This window comes from Homalodisca vitripennis, chromosome 8 (assembly GCF_021130785.1).
Source record: "Homalodisca vitripennis isolate AUS2020 chromosome 8, UT_GWSS_2.1, whole genome shotgun sequence".
NCBI lineage: Eukaryota > Metazoa > Arthropoda > Insecta > Hemiptera > Cicadellidae > Homalodisca > Homalodisca vitripennis.
Window position 1 is genome coordinate 13,049,256 of NC_060214.1, and position 15,496 is coordinate 13,064,751.

The following is a 15,496-nucleotide window of genomic DNA, read 5'->3' on the forward strand; positions in this document are numbered from 1 at the left end:
ATTTTGCTTAGTTTAGCACAGAAAGATAGCACGTCTTTTAAAAACTTGTAAATCATAAACTTAAAATGAAATATTGGTGTAGTAGAATTTACGAAATGAAATAAGGAACATTAAATGCGTGAAGAGCGAGAATGAGCAATGTAGGCTGCTTCTCGTCTGCCGTCTGGAAACGGCAACTCTGTAATACACAGTTGGCGAGGGAGATTTGGCAACAGGGCACCTGTTGTAGTATATTGTCTTTACAGCTAGAAGCAGACAACGTCTGTCGTGTCGCCTGCCTACTTTAACCTTACTCCTCAGTAGATGTATTCGATTAGTGCAGTTGCAGTACGATGTGAATTACATTTCAAGTGAACCGTCGTATGATTGCATGGACTAAGAGATGGTAAGTTTAGTTCAGTTATTTCTTATTTCGTAGGTTAAACTTAGGTGTTGGTCAGTTTCTGGAGTTTCCCCATCTTTGTTTACATCCAACTAGGCCTAATGCTGAAAAATAGAAAATCTTTTTACTGACTAGATTTCAATAAATGGCCCCCAAAAAACATAACCTCAACTTCTAACTTTATTAGTTCTGCCAGTTAGTTCTGCATTGTTACGGTTATGGTTTTAGTTGTTTAAACATTTTATAGGTGTAATTGGTTGGTATAGGAGAAGTTTTTTGCATATATAAGGGAAGTAGCTTGTTTTATAGTACGGTATGGAATACTAGGTTTATTTTTGTTTGTTTGGCCACCTAAATGCTTTTAACCGATGTCATATAACCTCACATTTAACGCAACACTACTTTAACCTATATATGTAAAAATAACAACGATACCATCCAATCACCTGAAATTAAGTAATTTCAGCTTATACCTCTAATTAGGTTATGTTACTGTCATTTTAATAACTCCCGCCTTCCTGTGTTTGACAGCTGTTTTTGCAATGCCGTGGCTGTCAGGCTGCAGACGTTTGTGTCGAAGAGCCAATGACTAAAAAGGTCATACAAAATAATTAGTAAACATCCAGATCTTTTATGGTCTTGCAATTATTTAAAATACATGTTTTACAATCAACTCGTAGAGTAAGGCACTAAATGAACTTTATCTTTAGGCAAAAAAAGATTATGTGTAATAAAAATACCAGATTAATAGCAAATTTTAAACTATTTCGAAACCTGGTAATGTAGGCAGACTTGGGTTTTCGTGTACGCCTACAGCTTCTTAAGTACAGTTTACAGTATGCAAATAAAAAGTATGACTGTTTTTACTCATTGGCTGTTAGGCTGTGTTTATTCCGATACAAATTTTACACAAAATTTCCCAAAATTACAAAACAAAACTTTGGTAGATAAATCAAAATAAAGTAAAAATGAAGAATAATGGTTTTCTTTAAAAAACACCGTTTTTGAGATATCTACCATTTTGTTTTATTAAATTTTTATTTATATCTCGAGAATGTTTTGACCGATTTAACTCAAACTTGGCATGGTTTTTTATCTAATACAATATCCATATTCAGAAGAATTACCAATTTAATTCAATCATTAGTTTCAAAATGATTGCCATTTAAAATTTCTTAACCTAAATTGTATGAAAACCATAAACTTGAAGTCAAATGTCAGGGCATCTTTTTTGTTGCCCTTTCAATCCCCTATCAAATGGTACGATGTCAAAACAAAGAGATGAGAAATAGTGTCACACACAATAGCGCCCAAAATCAAAAAAATTGTGCAAAGCCTATGCATGTTATATTAGACTTGTATTAATTTTAGGTTTAGGACTCTGTGTTCTAGTAGCATTTTGCCATTATTTAAATGTTCTTTTGCTATTCTTAATGGGGTTTTTTCAGGCTCAGAAGAACAAAAAAGGGCAGAGTTCGTTGCTGTCCTACTTTAGCTCAGGCCCAGCAAACAAAAAGAAACGGTTAGAAGATGAACTACCAGAAGGAGTTGTTTTGGAACATGAACCAGAACCGGCTGTAGTAGACGTTTTAGATTCGTCATCGGCTCAGTTAACAACCACAACTACAAATGAAGATACCACAACTACTCCTACAGATGAAGTGCAGAGTCCTAGCTGTTCCTCTAGTTCATCTGACCAATTGACAATCACTGTAATTAATAAACGTGATCCTGCTCATGGCCCAGGTTTGGCTAAGGCGTTTTTTAGGGAAGGCTCATTCCAACCACGAGAATTAAATTTCCCTAAAACGGATGGTAGGAAATTTAGGCCAGAGTGGTATAAACTGTATCCTTGGCTGGAATACAGTCCTCTAACTGACAAAGCGTTCTGTTTTGCCTGCCGTTCGTTTTACAGCCCAGAAGAAAAAAATGCAGAAAATGTATTTACACTCAGTGGGTTTTCCAAATGGAAGAAAGCTGTAAAAGTATTTGAGAATCATGAAAAAGAGTAACTCGCATCGAAGTAGTAACACTAAACTCAGTTCTTTAAGAGAAGCCGACAAAAGTGGCACTGTTATTGAAAAAGTAAATCAAAAGTATTCAGAAGAAGTACAAGAAAACAGATTGTACTTAGAGGCTTTGTGTGAATCCCTGATATTTTGTGGGAGACAATCTATTGCTCTAAGAGGTCATGACGAATCTACAGATTCAAAAAAACAGAGGAAACTTTTTGGAGCTGATGAGGCTTCGTTCCAAAGATAATAGTTTAGTAAACAAATTCTTTGTAGAGCATCGCAAAAATTTTCAATATACTTCAGCGACTTTCCAGAATGAGCTTCTGTCCATAATTGGGGAACAAATTAAGTTGCACATTGCCAAAGAAGTTAAAGATGCAAATGTTTTTGCCATTATAGCTGATGAGACCCAAGACATAGCAAAGCACGAGCAAGTAGCTATTGTCTTGAGACATGTTAATGATAAACTAGAAGTTCATGAGTCGTTTGTGGGGTTTTACCGTGCTAGAAGAACTGATGGCGATACACTGGCAAATGTACTTAAGGACGTTTTGATTTCACTGGACTTGAATATTAAACATCTGCGTGCTCAGTGCTATGATGGGGCTTCGAACATGAGGGGTCCCTACAAAGGAGTGGCAGCTAGAATTATACAAGAAGCCCCCCATGGCAATGTACATTCACTGCAATGCACATATATTGAACTTGTGCATTGTAAGCTGTTGCACAAGCGTGAATTCAATAAGAAACACCTTCTTTGTGCTTCAAAGTCTTTACAACTTCATTGAGAAATCAACTAAAAGACATGCTGTTTTTGAAAACATTCAAAAAAGTGCAAAAAAGCTTTAGTGGTGGAACAGCAACATTGAAGTCTTTGAGTGATACCAGATGGGCTTGCCGTGTCGAAGCAGTGCGTTCTTTGTTAGATAATTTTGATGCCACTCTTACGACACTACGAGAGATTTCTGAAACAGACCCTGACAGTGGTGGACAAGCCAATGCTTTGTTGAAAAATATGGAGGACTTCAACTTTGTATTTGACCTTCTATTACTCAGGAGAGTTCTAACACAATGTGACATACTGTCAAAGACCCTTCAGTCAAGCAGTGTGACCTATGAAGTTGTGAAATCTGTAAAAAACAGCACACTTGAAGTTTTTGCAATCCTTCAGAACAGATGAGTTTTTCACCAAGTTGTTCAATCACTGCACAGAAATTGCTGACACGTGCGGGTTTAGAGCTGCCGAGTTGCCAAGAAAGGGCAAAATTCCCTCAAAAATCGGGGGTGGGAGTAAAGCTCCATTTGAATCTGTACAACAGTACTACAAAGTTTCAATCCTCTGGCCAGTTATTGATATCCTAAGCGAGGAGATAGAGGCCAGGCTTCAAGAAAACAACCTAGATGTACTTAACCACTTAAGCAAAGTTCTAGGTGGAAGTGATATAGACACAGCCAGTGTACAGTATGTGTGTAAATACTATAGTTTAGACTATGACATTCTTCTGTCTGAACTAAACTGTTTTAACAGAACGGAGGAATCAAGAAGCAAAAGTATCCAAGAAAGAGCTGACCGTTTTTGTACAAACATCTTTGAAAAGTGTGTTCCCTATGCTTTTTGAACTTTTTCGTTTGTACTATACAATTCCAATGAACTCGGCATCGTGTGAGAGATCCTTTTCATGCTTACGGCGGTTAAAGACATATACTAGAAACTCTATTGGCCAGGAGAGGTTGTCTTCGTTAGCCCTTTTGGCTATTGAAAGGAGTGTAGAAATAGACATTTCAAAAGTAATTGATGACTTCAATTCAAGCCAGAAGAGAAGGCTTCATTTTGTTTAAAACTAACTTGTGGATGCAGTCTGGTTACATAGAATAAAGTGAAATTTGTTTGATCATGTTTACTTGATTTTTCCTTTTATAACAAACAAACGGGCTGGGCACACATAAATTAAAATTGGGCACACTTTTGAGTTGTGTGTGAACAATAATTACCTCACTTGTGGACCTTGTGGTTTAGTTAATAACTCAATTCATTAAAAATTATTGTTTTAGGCTAAGTTGTTTAGCAGTAAAATTTTTGTAAAAATAGCTTGAAAAAGCTTAAAATACTAACAAATTTAAAGCCAGTTTCTTACAATTTTCCGGGGGAGGGCCCCGGACCCCCCCTCCACCTGGGGGGTATTCCATACCCCCCAGTAGATCTTGCCACCCCAGTTAAAAAGCTGAAATGACGCCCATGTCCTTAAGTCATAAATGAGTACGTTTTTATTTATAAAAATGTTTAATGTTATTAGGAAAAATATTTATAAAATGTGTTGTTTTCTATAAAAATATATAATTTCATTAAGTCATACATTAATAAAACTTGTTAACCCCTAAAACTATAACTCATGTACATAATGTAAAAGTGTTACTTGTTTATATTCATCCGTTTTTATTTGGGCCTGATTACAAAATTCCTACACTTCTCACTTTAAATGATGTACTGTAATTTTATATAGAGTGACCAAAAAGGTTGGTACTTTTTCTGTACTTATGAAAGTCATCTTTACATGTTCAAGCCCAATCCTGTTTCAGGGCATAGCACCCTAAATCCCAAACTTAATTGTTATCATACTGTATTCATTTAGCATTATAATTACTGAATATAATCTCTTTAAAAAAAACTTTTTTATGTATAAAAAGTATGCTAACTCCACCATGACATCATTGGTACAATGGTGTTGACATGTAACCTCAGACTCACTCATCTTTCAAATAATAACAGAGAAACATGAGAGGAAATAGTGGAAATCCGAGTCGGCTAATAATAATAGAAACACGTGAGAGACAAAACGCTGAAACTCAAGTTGTAAAAATTAAAAAATAATCAATAATTTGAAGACTTATTTCTTGAAATCAAGGTCTATTTGGTATTCTTAGACATCAAAATAAACATTTAATACAGCCATGCCCTGTGCCATTAGTTGTTCATTCCCCCCACCCCATTTCTTCCCACCCAAAACCCATCCATCATCCAAGAGTCTGCCCTGTACAGTAACACATACATTAATTTACACCTCATTTGCATAATTAGACACGGGAATAAAAATTAGGATATTTTAATTAGGCCTATTTATTTACGTAAAATTATAAACAGCAATAACAATAATTACAGTAAAATATATATAAAAAAAACCTTTTCTCTTTGAAATAAAAAAATTAACTTTAGCTTACTTAAGATTTTCATCTGGCCTGACAAAGGATGAAATCGTCAATTACTTCATCAAAACTTAAGACTGTTTGTTTTGTCTAATTCAAGCAGAGCACTGCCATACAAAGAGATCAAATGTAAATATTTTTAAATGGCTTCTTAGTAAGCAGTTAATTTTTAAACCTGCCATTGCTGCTCCAAAGCCTTTATGATAATTGGTCAAATGTTTTTTTTGTTCTCTGAGGACTAGAAGATTATAAATTGCATCTAGTCCTATAAGGACCTTTGACATGCTTCCAGATTGACAGGATATTCTGGATGGGTAAGGTTAAGGAGTAGGGACCCCCCCGCCTCCTATCGAGATCCATGAGGAAGAATTTAGGGCACTAATCTCAAAATCATGTTCTCCCGGAAGAAGGGGAGGCCAGCTCTGAACCAGCCTCTCCAGTCAAAGCAGGCAGGAGGTGGCACACCCTTGTTGAGGCTAGCAAGAACCTCTGAGGTTAGGGAACGATCCCACCAACTCCAACAGTCATCTCCTGCAGTAGACTAGACCTATTGAATTGCCCTTGCACCCCAGAATCTCGACATTTGCGATTAGTGATGTGCCACTCCTGGATATCCATAGGGCTGCCCAGATTTAAGTGACACATCGGCTTTTGCTGTGCCCAGTGTGGTAGGTTCGACTGGAAGGTATAAATCAGCCAGAAGTGATCCCTGCTGGGTAGGGTCAAATGTATTAAAGCAACAGTTATTACGGCTTCTTCTTGCAGTCTTGGGTGCGAGTGAGCCCCACATGATTGTTGAAACGTCGCTTTCAACAGTCTGGTTCGGGTGTTTTGCAGGATTCAACAAAATCTGTTTAATGAAACCACTGTTAAAATAAGAGTTAAAGTTTTGAATAGAGGTTTACAAAATTACACGCCCAAGATAATGACTTTAAGAACTCCATAATGCTGAAATCTTCTGTCGCTTGATCAAGAATTATGGTAAATTATATAAAATTATTCGTGTAATTCTAAAAGTACATATTCAAAAATATTCACTTTAAACTATCTTTTAAAATAATCGGATCACAAATTTCTGAAATACAAATTTTTATAGTTCAAGTTTGGTTGAAAAGCACCAAAAACCAGTATCATTTTATGTTGTAGAAGTTTTTGTTAGTAAAAATAATTGCTTTTTATGTCTAAACCCAAAGATAAACAAGCTGAATTTAAATTATTTAATTGTAGCTTAGGTAGTTAGTTGGTAGTTAAAACTGGGTTTTCTATACTTTTTTATCCGAAAGTAGGTGTAGAGCAGTAGGCAGTGTAGCAGTGGAATATTCTCTCTAGAACAACATTGGTTGATATACACAAATCTACGTACGTTATGGTATGATGCCCTCAATATTACAATAGCCTTAACGTAACTGTATGATTCATAAATAATATAACATAACGTATTATAATTATTTAAAGGCTTTGCATACATTTTACGAGCTTTTACCCTTTGCGTGAACACAGAATAGCATGTGCCTAAATACAGGCCTGTTTGTACTAGTGGTGCAGAGGCAGGACTACATCTATAGTCAATTTCCACCACGTTTACCTGGCAGTACTGGTCTAATGGGACATACTCATGTTCCTACTTTTACTGGGAACATCATGCCTAGTGTTGTGAGGGTTGCGTCAACTGTCCTTGCGACTTGCGTGAAGGCGCTTAAATAGATTTTACTGTACCTTAGCTCATGTTCATTTGTGTTTTATTTATCTGTGATTTTTGTATAACTACAAAAATCTATATATATAAAAATGAATGTTTGTGTGTTTGTCCTTTATGGAATCGTAAACTATTTGACCGATCATTACGAAAATTTATATGTATATGTATTTTTCCACGAAGAAGGTTTCTATGCTATTTCTATTGATGTAACTCGCCTTCAGGTGGCGTTGCCAAAGATAATAGTTTTCAAAGCGCCTGCACATTATAAACTGCAATTACGAGACAGTTACGAATATTTAATAGCCAAACACTATTTGAAGGCGCTAAGTTATGATGTATATTTGTCTTGAAGATAAATTTCTGGGTGAACTTAAAGCTTGAGTGTTAGACCACTTTATAATAAAACACATGTACGTGTACAATGGCTATATAGATTTTCTTGATCGTGGCAACAAAGCAAACTCTACATCGACGTTGGAAATATAATTTACTTGAGCCAGAATTGCACATACACGGGTAACGCTTACGAAAAGCGTGCGAAGCCGCCGGAAACAGCTAGTAGTTTATAAAAATACAGTTGTGAAAGGAACTTATAACTTATAATTTGTTGTGAAACAATATATAAATTAGTTCACACTGAATTTATCTTTAAATACTGAAACATTAAAAGAGTATGGTTTTGTTTGAGAAAATTGTTATTGCAGTAACAGTAAAAAGGTTGTAGCTTATGCACATGTAAATATCATGTATTTCTATTTACATTATACAATTTTATCCGCTGATTTACTCGGAGTATTTTAAACTAACATTGCAAGATGTCATGGTTCTGAGCAGGGTAAACGGTGGACAGGAAAGAATCTGTTATCTTATCTGAGACGTCAGGCACGGTTTATATATATGTTATTAGAATTCCTCAGCCTAATCACAACAATAACATATGGCTGCCAATAAGACAAGTTTATAAACAAAGTCAAAATCATAAGTACTGTATTCTTAAGTTTGGTGGGAGTGGCGATCTTTGTGACGTGCTTTGTTGTAGGGCTAAGCTTGCGTACAGAACTCAGTGTAATATTTTTTAAGTTTTTTTGTTTATGTCCTAATTACATAGTGTACAATATTTAAACACTTTTTCTTGTGTGTCGACTGTAGTTTGTATGTAATGGTGTAAAAAGTGGCAACCGTAAAAAAACCGGTGTTGAATGTTTTTCAATACTTTCAAAAATATTTTCCTGAGGGAAACTTTTGTTGTTTTGGGGGGAAAAAAATAGTGAAGTAACTTTAACCAGGGTGCGCTCAGTTTATACATTTTATAAATTTTAAAAAGAAGAAGCCATTGAGAATATCGTTGTGCAAAGAAAAATACCACGTAAAATAGAATACAAACCCAGTAGAAAACTGAAATGCGACGATGGTTTTGTTGTTGGTTGTATTCAGAAAATAATTCATTCTTTTTTCTCCAGCAATACACCTCCAACACTTGGTGCAGTTTAGAAAAAAATAAAAGAAGATCAAGATCTTCCTGAGTTTAAAAGAACTAAGTTGTGAAGATTGCTCAAAGAAAATGGATATTTCTTTGAAAAACACAGCAGGCAGTGTTTATTGTTAGAAAGAGACGATTTAATGACTTGGTGTCATTCTTACAGCAATTTTGTTTTTATATTTAACGACCCTCATAGAGTTATTGGTTAGGTTGCACAGTCTAAAATATAAATTTTAGCTGAAATAGGTATTGGATAAGTTTAAGTTGAAATATTGTTTCATATGTAAAAATTAAAAATTGTCAGCTAAATGCATATCTAAATGGAGGTAATATTTTTAAGATTATATCCAAATCACAAAATATAATTTTTATATAGAAAGTTTTGAATTCCTTTTCAAGAAAGTTAAAAAGAATACTCAAGTCTGTAGCTATTTTCTAAGTTGTATATAAGAATTAATAATTGTGTGGACAGACAGTCAGAATTATAATTGTAAATTAAATCTTCCCAACCCCTTGTAGTGATAGGCTGCACTAACGCTCAGCCAAAAAACCTATGTATAACATAACTTTGGCTATACCCAAAAAGTTAGTATTTTCATTTACTTTAAAACTGAGATATAGTAGTAAATAAACTTTTAGGGTTTTTGTTCTCTAAGGACAAGAAGCTTAGAAAATTGCACATAGTCCTAAAAGGACTTTTGCACTGCTTCCGGAGTGACAGGATATTCTGGATAGATAAGGTTTGAGGTAGGCCACGTCCTGTCAAGATCCATGAGGAAGAATTTGGGGCATTAATCTCAGTCATGTCCCCTCGGAAGAAGAGGAAGCCAGCCTCTCTCCGGTCAAAGTAGGTAGAAGGTGGCATACCCTTAACCCTTTGACTCTTAGGGAACAAACCCTACCAATTCCAAATGTCAACCATTGCAGTAGACTAGACCTATTGAATTAACCCTTGCACCCCAGAATCTCAATATTTGCGGTTAGTGATATGCCATTCCTGGACATCCATAAGGTTGCCCAGATTTAAGTGTCACAAAGGTTTTTTGTTGTACCCACTGTGGGTTCAACTGGAAAGTATAAACCAGCCAGATGTGAACCCTAGGGAAAAATTTTAGGTTGAATGTAAAAAGATTGGTTTGTAACTTTTTAAAACCATGTTCCAGAAAAACACTATTTTTTGGTAGTGGCTCCTTCTAACTTATTAGCATTATTGAACCTACAGGCTAATTATAAGAAAGGGGCGTGTGCTACTAACTGTGCCTGTTTAACCCTTTCGCAGTCGAATTACCTTGACACACCTCAGGTGCTAACAGGCTGAATTGATTCGGCCGCTCCAATTGTGAGAAAACACACATGTTTTTATTATTTTAACAATTCCGTTCGAACAAAACTATTATATATTATACATAATTGTAAATGTTATTTAATCCTCTATGATATGGTTATATTTAAAATTATTAAGCCTATAAGGCAAACTAAATCTAATTGAATACTCATTTGTACAAGAAAATTAAATTAAAACTACATTTCTTGTACAGAAACACCTGTAAAAGTAACAACAATATGTCTAGTAAAACAGTAACCACAGGAAGTTACAAACAGGGCTAGTAATTGTATAAAATAGCGTTTCGATCAAAAACAACTAAATCACTGTCAGTGAAGAAATTAAAAAAACGTTTTATGTATTATTCCTAGATAGTAACACTAGGCATCAAAATAAGCAATGAACAAAGACAACAGTACTGTCAATAGATATTTCCATTAGCAGTTCCAAAAGCTGCCGAGTGGTGGCAGCACAAAGCAGAGAGAAATGATAAAGCAGTTGATGGTGATCTGTGGTGATTGGACGTTAGCGCCAGGGGGGGCCAAGGCGATTGCCAGAAGAGGGTTAAATGAAAGTTTTTTTTGTTTCATTTCCATTATTACTGTTAAATTGCAGGTTTCTGAGACCGCTGCAAGACTATTCACCGCCGCACGATGCTCTCGAAAGATGTGAGGAGATCTGCAGCAGGACTTTGGGGCCAGACCACCCCGAACGTCGACGACTCAACCTCCATCAGCAGAGACCCCCAGTCCAGATTCACTATACTCAATGACTGCTTCAAGGCGTTCAAGCATTCGGTGCCAAACTCCCTGCTGTACCAAATTACTACTGTGGGTGAGTGCATATTGTAAGCTACACAGCTTGTTAAAATATTATTTTTTATGGTTAAATGGGCAAAAATTTAAAAAAAATTTCCTCAAACACTATTTCACTTTATTCGTATTATTAAGCCATTGGAGCTTACATCCATACATGCAACAGCTTTATCAAAGTTGTTAAAACATAAGTGTAAAGACAGCAATACACAGAAAAAATGTCAGAAGACAAGGATAATGTTACACCACCATTGTCACTGTTGTTAATTCACCCTCAGTGCAGCTGTAGTCAGATGTTTTTATACCTCCTTTTAAGAAGGAGATAAACACAAAAATGGTTTAAACTGTAGTTTCTCATTTAGCAACTTGGTTCAATCTTCATTTTTAAATAGGCTATTAAATTTTACATGTCAATTTGATAATTGGTAACCTTAAAGGATGGAAGGCAAATTGTTGTTCGGGAACAGAATCAATCTGAAATAAAAATTACAAAATAGGTGGCCCAAAAAGGGGCCGGTGCACCCAGGAGGATTCACTTCTGGCTGGTTTATACCTTCCAGTTGAACCTACCACTGGGCCCAGCAAAAACGTATGTCACTTAAATCTGGGCAACCTTATGGATGTCCAATAGCGGCATATCACTTACAAGAAATGTAAAAAATCTGGGATGCAAGGGTAATTCAATGGTCTAGTCTACTGTGGGAGATGACTGTTGGAGTTGGTGGGGTTCGTTCCCTAACCTCAGAGATTCTTGCTAGCCTCAACATAAGGGTGCGCCACCCCCTGCCTGCTTTGACTGTAAAGACTGGTTCAAAGCTGGCCTCCCCTTCTCCTGGGGAGACATGACTTTTAGATTAGTGCTTTGAGATGTAATATTTCAAGGCTATCTTCAGTTTTATTTTGTGATTGATCAATATAGTATTCGCCAACAGTCTATTTTCCTGTATTTCTCTGAATATCAGGTTTACATACAGAAGAGCTCAACTAACTATCGTGAATTTTAACATACTGGAAACTGTAACATACACAAGGATAAAATCTTCCAGCAGGAGTGAAGGGGACAGATTTTCAACACCTGAGACAGCGGCTCGGCAGTTGGGGCTTAAAGAACGTCCATTCTACTCCTGTGATGATTTTCTTTTGTTCTTGATTTATTCTTGACTTGCTACCAGCAATGTTTCGTGATGTGAAACTTTTTTCATGTTAATTTTGACGCAAAACTGTTTGTGGAGAATGTTTTAATAAAGAATATTGTCTATTTGTGTTCATTATTGTTTTCTCAATGACTGATCAGTTTTGCATGCGTTAGTTGACGAGTAGTTCGAACATTTTGTTGTTTTACATTCACCAGCCTTATACATAAAAATCATTATTTAGAAACAATAAAGTAGTATAAATAAGAACTATGAGATTAAAGACTGTTCAGAAAAGAGGTACGTCTGCATTGATTAGTCATTCTTGTTGGCAAAGTGAAATATTTTGTAACCTAAGTAAGGCGGAAATTAAGAGAAACATGTACTAATTATGCATCAAACATTTTTGTTGATTTCCGTTACCAACTTGTTTTTTTTTTTTTTTAAATAAAGATGAAGTGGAGGGATGTTCTTTAAAAATGTTTAACACTTTTAGAGGTGTAAGTAGTATTATTTTAATGTTGCCCCCCTTTTTACTCAACTTGTTATTTACAAATTATAAATAAAGAACTTCTATGCTCTACCAGCTCCAATTACCAATCATAAATGTGTACTGAAAGTGTTTTAAATTGACATACATTTTTATTGTATTTCATGTGTTACTAAATCAATGTCAAAGTCAGACATCTAACTATACAACTGTTATTTACCAGGTGCCTTAAAGAACTTCTATGCTACACCGATATCAACAACCACTCCCTTAGATAAGATGAGGACAATGGAACTCCCAGAAAATCTGCATGTCCAGCATGAACCCTTACGCTTCCATCCTGGTGAGTACACATTTTAACAGAGATAAGTGTGCGTGAATGAATGTAACCATCAGGTAGCGAAAAATTGTGTGCTTTTGAAGACAGCCAAAATGAATAAACATATAAAATTATAGCAAAAAACTCAGTTTCATGCAAACCTTTCACAGTTTTGGATCTAATATTACATTCATAGTGATTACGTAAAAGTGTGCTACTTGTGTAATATTATGCATCGTGATATTGGTCCTGTTTTATTCTGTTGTCTGCCGTAATATTGCGCAAGAAGCATTTCTATGACAACCGCACGTACCACAAGCAGTTCTGGTGTTTTCTACTAGATGTCAGCACTTCCTTGGTCCTCTTTGATGAGTGTTTGCACCTTGGTGAGTTCGCTGTAGTCACATCTGAGGAATCGTCCTTTTTGAATTTGTACCACAAGGACAAGCTGTCAACGCAGCATTTTACCTGGAGAAGCTCAAGAGACTGAAACGAAGGATGACTGGCCTCAGGCCTGAAATTAAAGACGTCTTCGAACTCCACCATGACAATGCCTCCAGCCGCATTACCAACTACCTGACCCAGAAGAAGACTCCTGTGGTGTCCTAGCCTCCTTATAGCTCCTCCCGCCCTAACTGAGAGAGCTGATGAGAAAACACTGGGAGTCAGTGGAGAACATCCAAGCTCACGTTGGAAGGTTCCTGAAGGCATTCCAGTCGAGGGTTCCAGGGTGGTTTCCAGGTGTGGCAGAATCATCTCCACAGGTGTATTTATGTAGGAGGAAACTATTTTGATGAACTTTAATCGTTTGTACCAATTGGATGAATAAATCTATTTTCCTTAGAAGATTTGCATTGCTTTCTTAATGCATCCTGTAATTTCTTACCAAAAACGGGAACATTGTGGGCATATTCATTTTTTATGACATTCTAAACACTTCAGAATTTAGGGCACTCGGTATTTTTGGGCTCTTAAGTCAGAGAGTAAGATTTTTTTATAAGTACTGTGAAGTAACTCGAATTTCTCTCCAATGTTTCACGATAAACAATTTCAGTAAAAGTTTAAACTGTTTTAGGCCAGTGTGAAGGAATCATAAAGTCAAAGTTTATAGCTTTTCAGTTAACACACTCATGATGTAATAAATAATAGGGCTCTATGTAATTTATGTAAGTCAGACAGGTCTGACTAGTCTATTTTACTCAAAAATTGTATACCTATGGCTGTTGTAGTTTATTCCAGTCCAAGGTATTTCTAGTGCCATAGTTTAGTTTGTCTACAATGCCTATTTCAATCTAAAAACAATTAAGATGTGTTCTATAACAGTCTTTAAGTCTTTAGCAAATGTATGTTAGTAACTACAGTACAATACAATTTTCTTTATTGCAAATTCGTTAAGAATTACAATGGTGTCATAAATACATAAAGGTACATGTTATTTTTCAGTATTTTCAAAGAATTCTTTTATTGAGTAGACCGGTCTTTTGATCAGCCACTTCTTCAGCTCCTGGTGCAGCTTATTGCCAGTCAGGTCTCTCAGGCAGTCTGGTAGGTGGTTCCTCAGTTTACAGCCTGCATAAGAAGGTTTTTTTCTCCCAGAGAGTAGTTCGATGTACTGGAAGGACCAGCTTGGAGCCATGACGAGTGTTATAGTGGTGTAGATCATGGTTTCTTATACGGTTTATTTCATCTACATGCTTTATGGTTTCAAGTATGTAGAGAGCCACCACTGTGAGGATTCCTACTTAACTTTGTCTTAGATATCTGCATTTCACTAATGGTCAAGCACTGCATACTTAATATTTGCTAACATTTAAAGTATTTATTTACTAAAACTTCCTATTTTATTATCTCTGTGCTCATCAGCAATTGCAGAGAAGATCAAAATAAGAAGATTTGTTACTTTTAAGCTTACCATATGATTTCAATATTTATAAACGTAAAGAAATTTAAAATGGTACTTAAATTAATTAAGCATATGCGTGTGTTGTTACATTATAATGTTTACCGAGAAGACTTGGTTACAAAAACACATTTATTATCTGCCGATTAAGCCAAAAAGGGAGTTTTGAGTGGGGCGTGGGGCGTAGGCCGAAGGGATTTTTGATTTAGAAGTAGGCTTATATGTTAACCAGGGACCCTAAGAACGTCCATGTAAAATTTCAGTACAATCAGTCCAATAGGTTTTACATGATTGAGTAATACAGTATACAGACAGACTCCAATACATTTTTATATAAGTGAGGTGGTCAGCAACAAACAAATAATTTTTATTTGTATAGGTTCTATAATTAACAACATTTTTTTATACCTAGTTTGAACTCTTATATGTAAACACATTTTAGATGGATATGAGTAAAACACCAATGTATTAATAGATAAAATTAAGCTTTTACTTAATTATTACAAATTTCATTTTATTTTTAAATTATTAAGTTAATTTTGGTTGTTGATTAAGTAAATAATTTACACTCTTGAAGGAAAACTACTAAAAACGTTAAGTTAAAAATAATTTTTCCACTGAAGACGGTCAACAAATTTAGAAGATTTGGCCTTATAAATGGAATCAAACAAATTTTGTGTCCAACTAAACTTATAAGGAGCAATCAATAAATGGAAAAACAAATCTGGAAAACACTAT

General features: G+C 35.5%; 1 protein-coding gene across 1 annotated transcript in view; it reads right to left on the bottom strand.

The window, feature by feature from the left end:
• Nucleotides 1-15,496, bottom strand: part of LOC124367311 (G protein-coupled receptor kinase 1) — a 305,442-nt gene that overhangs the window by 237,399 nt on the left and 52,547 nt on the right. The gene's annotated exons all lie outside the window — the stretch shown is intronic.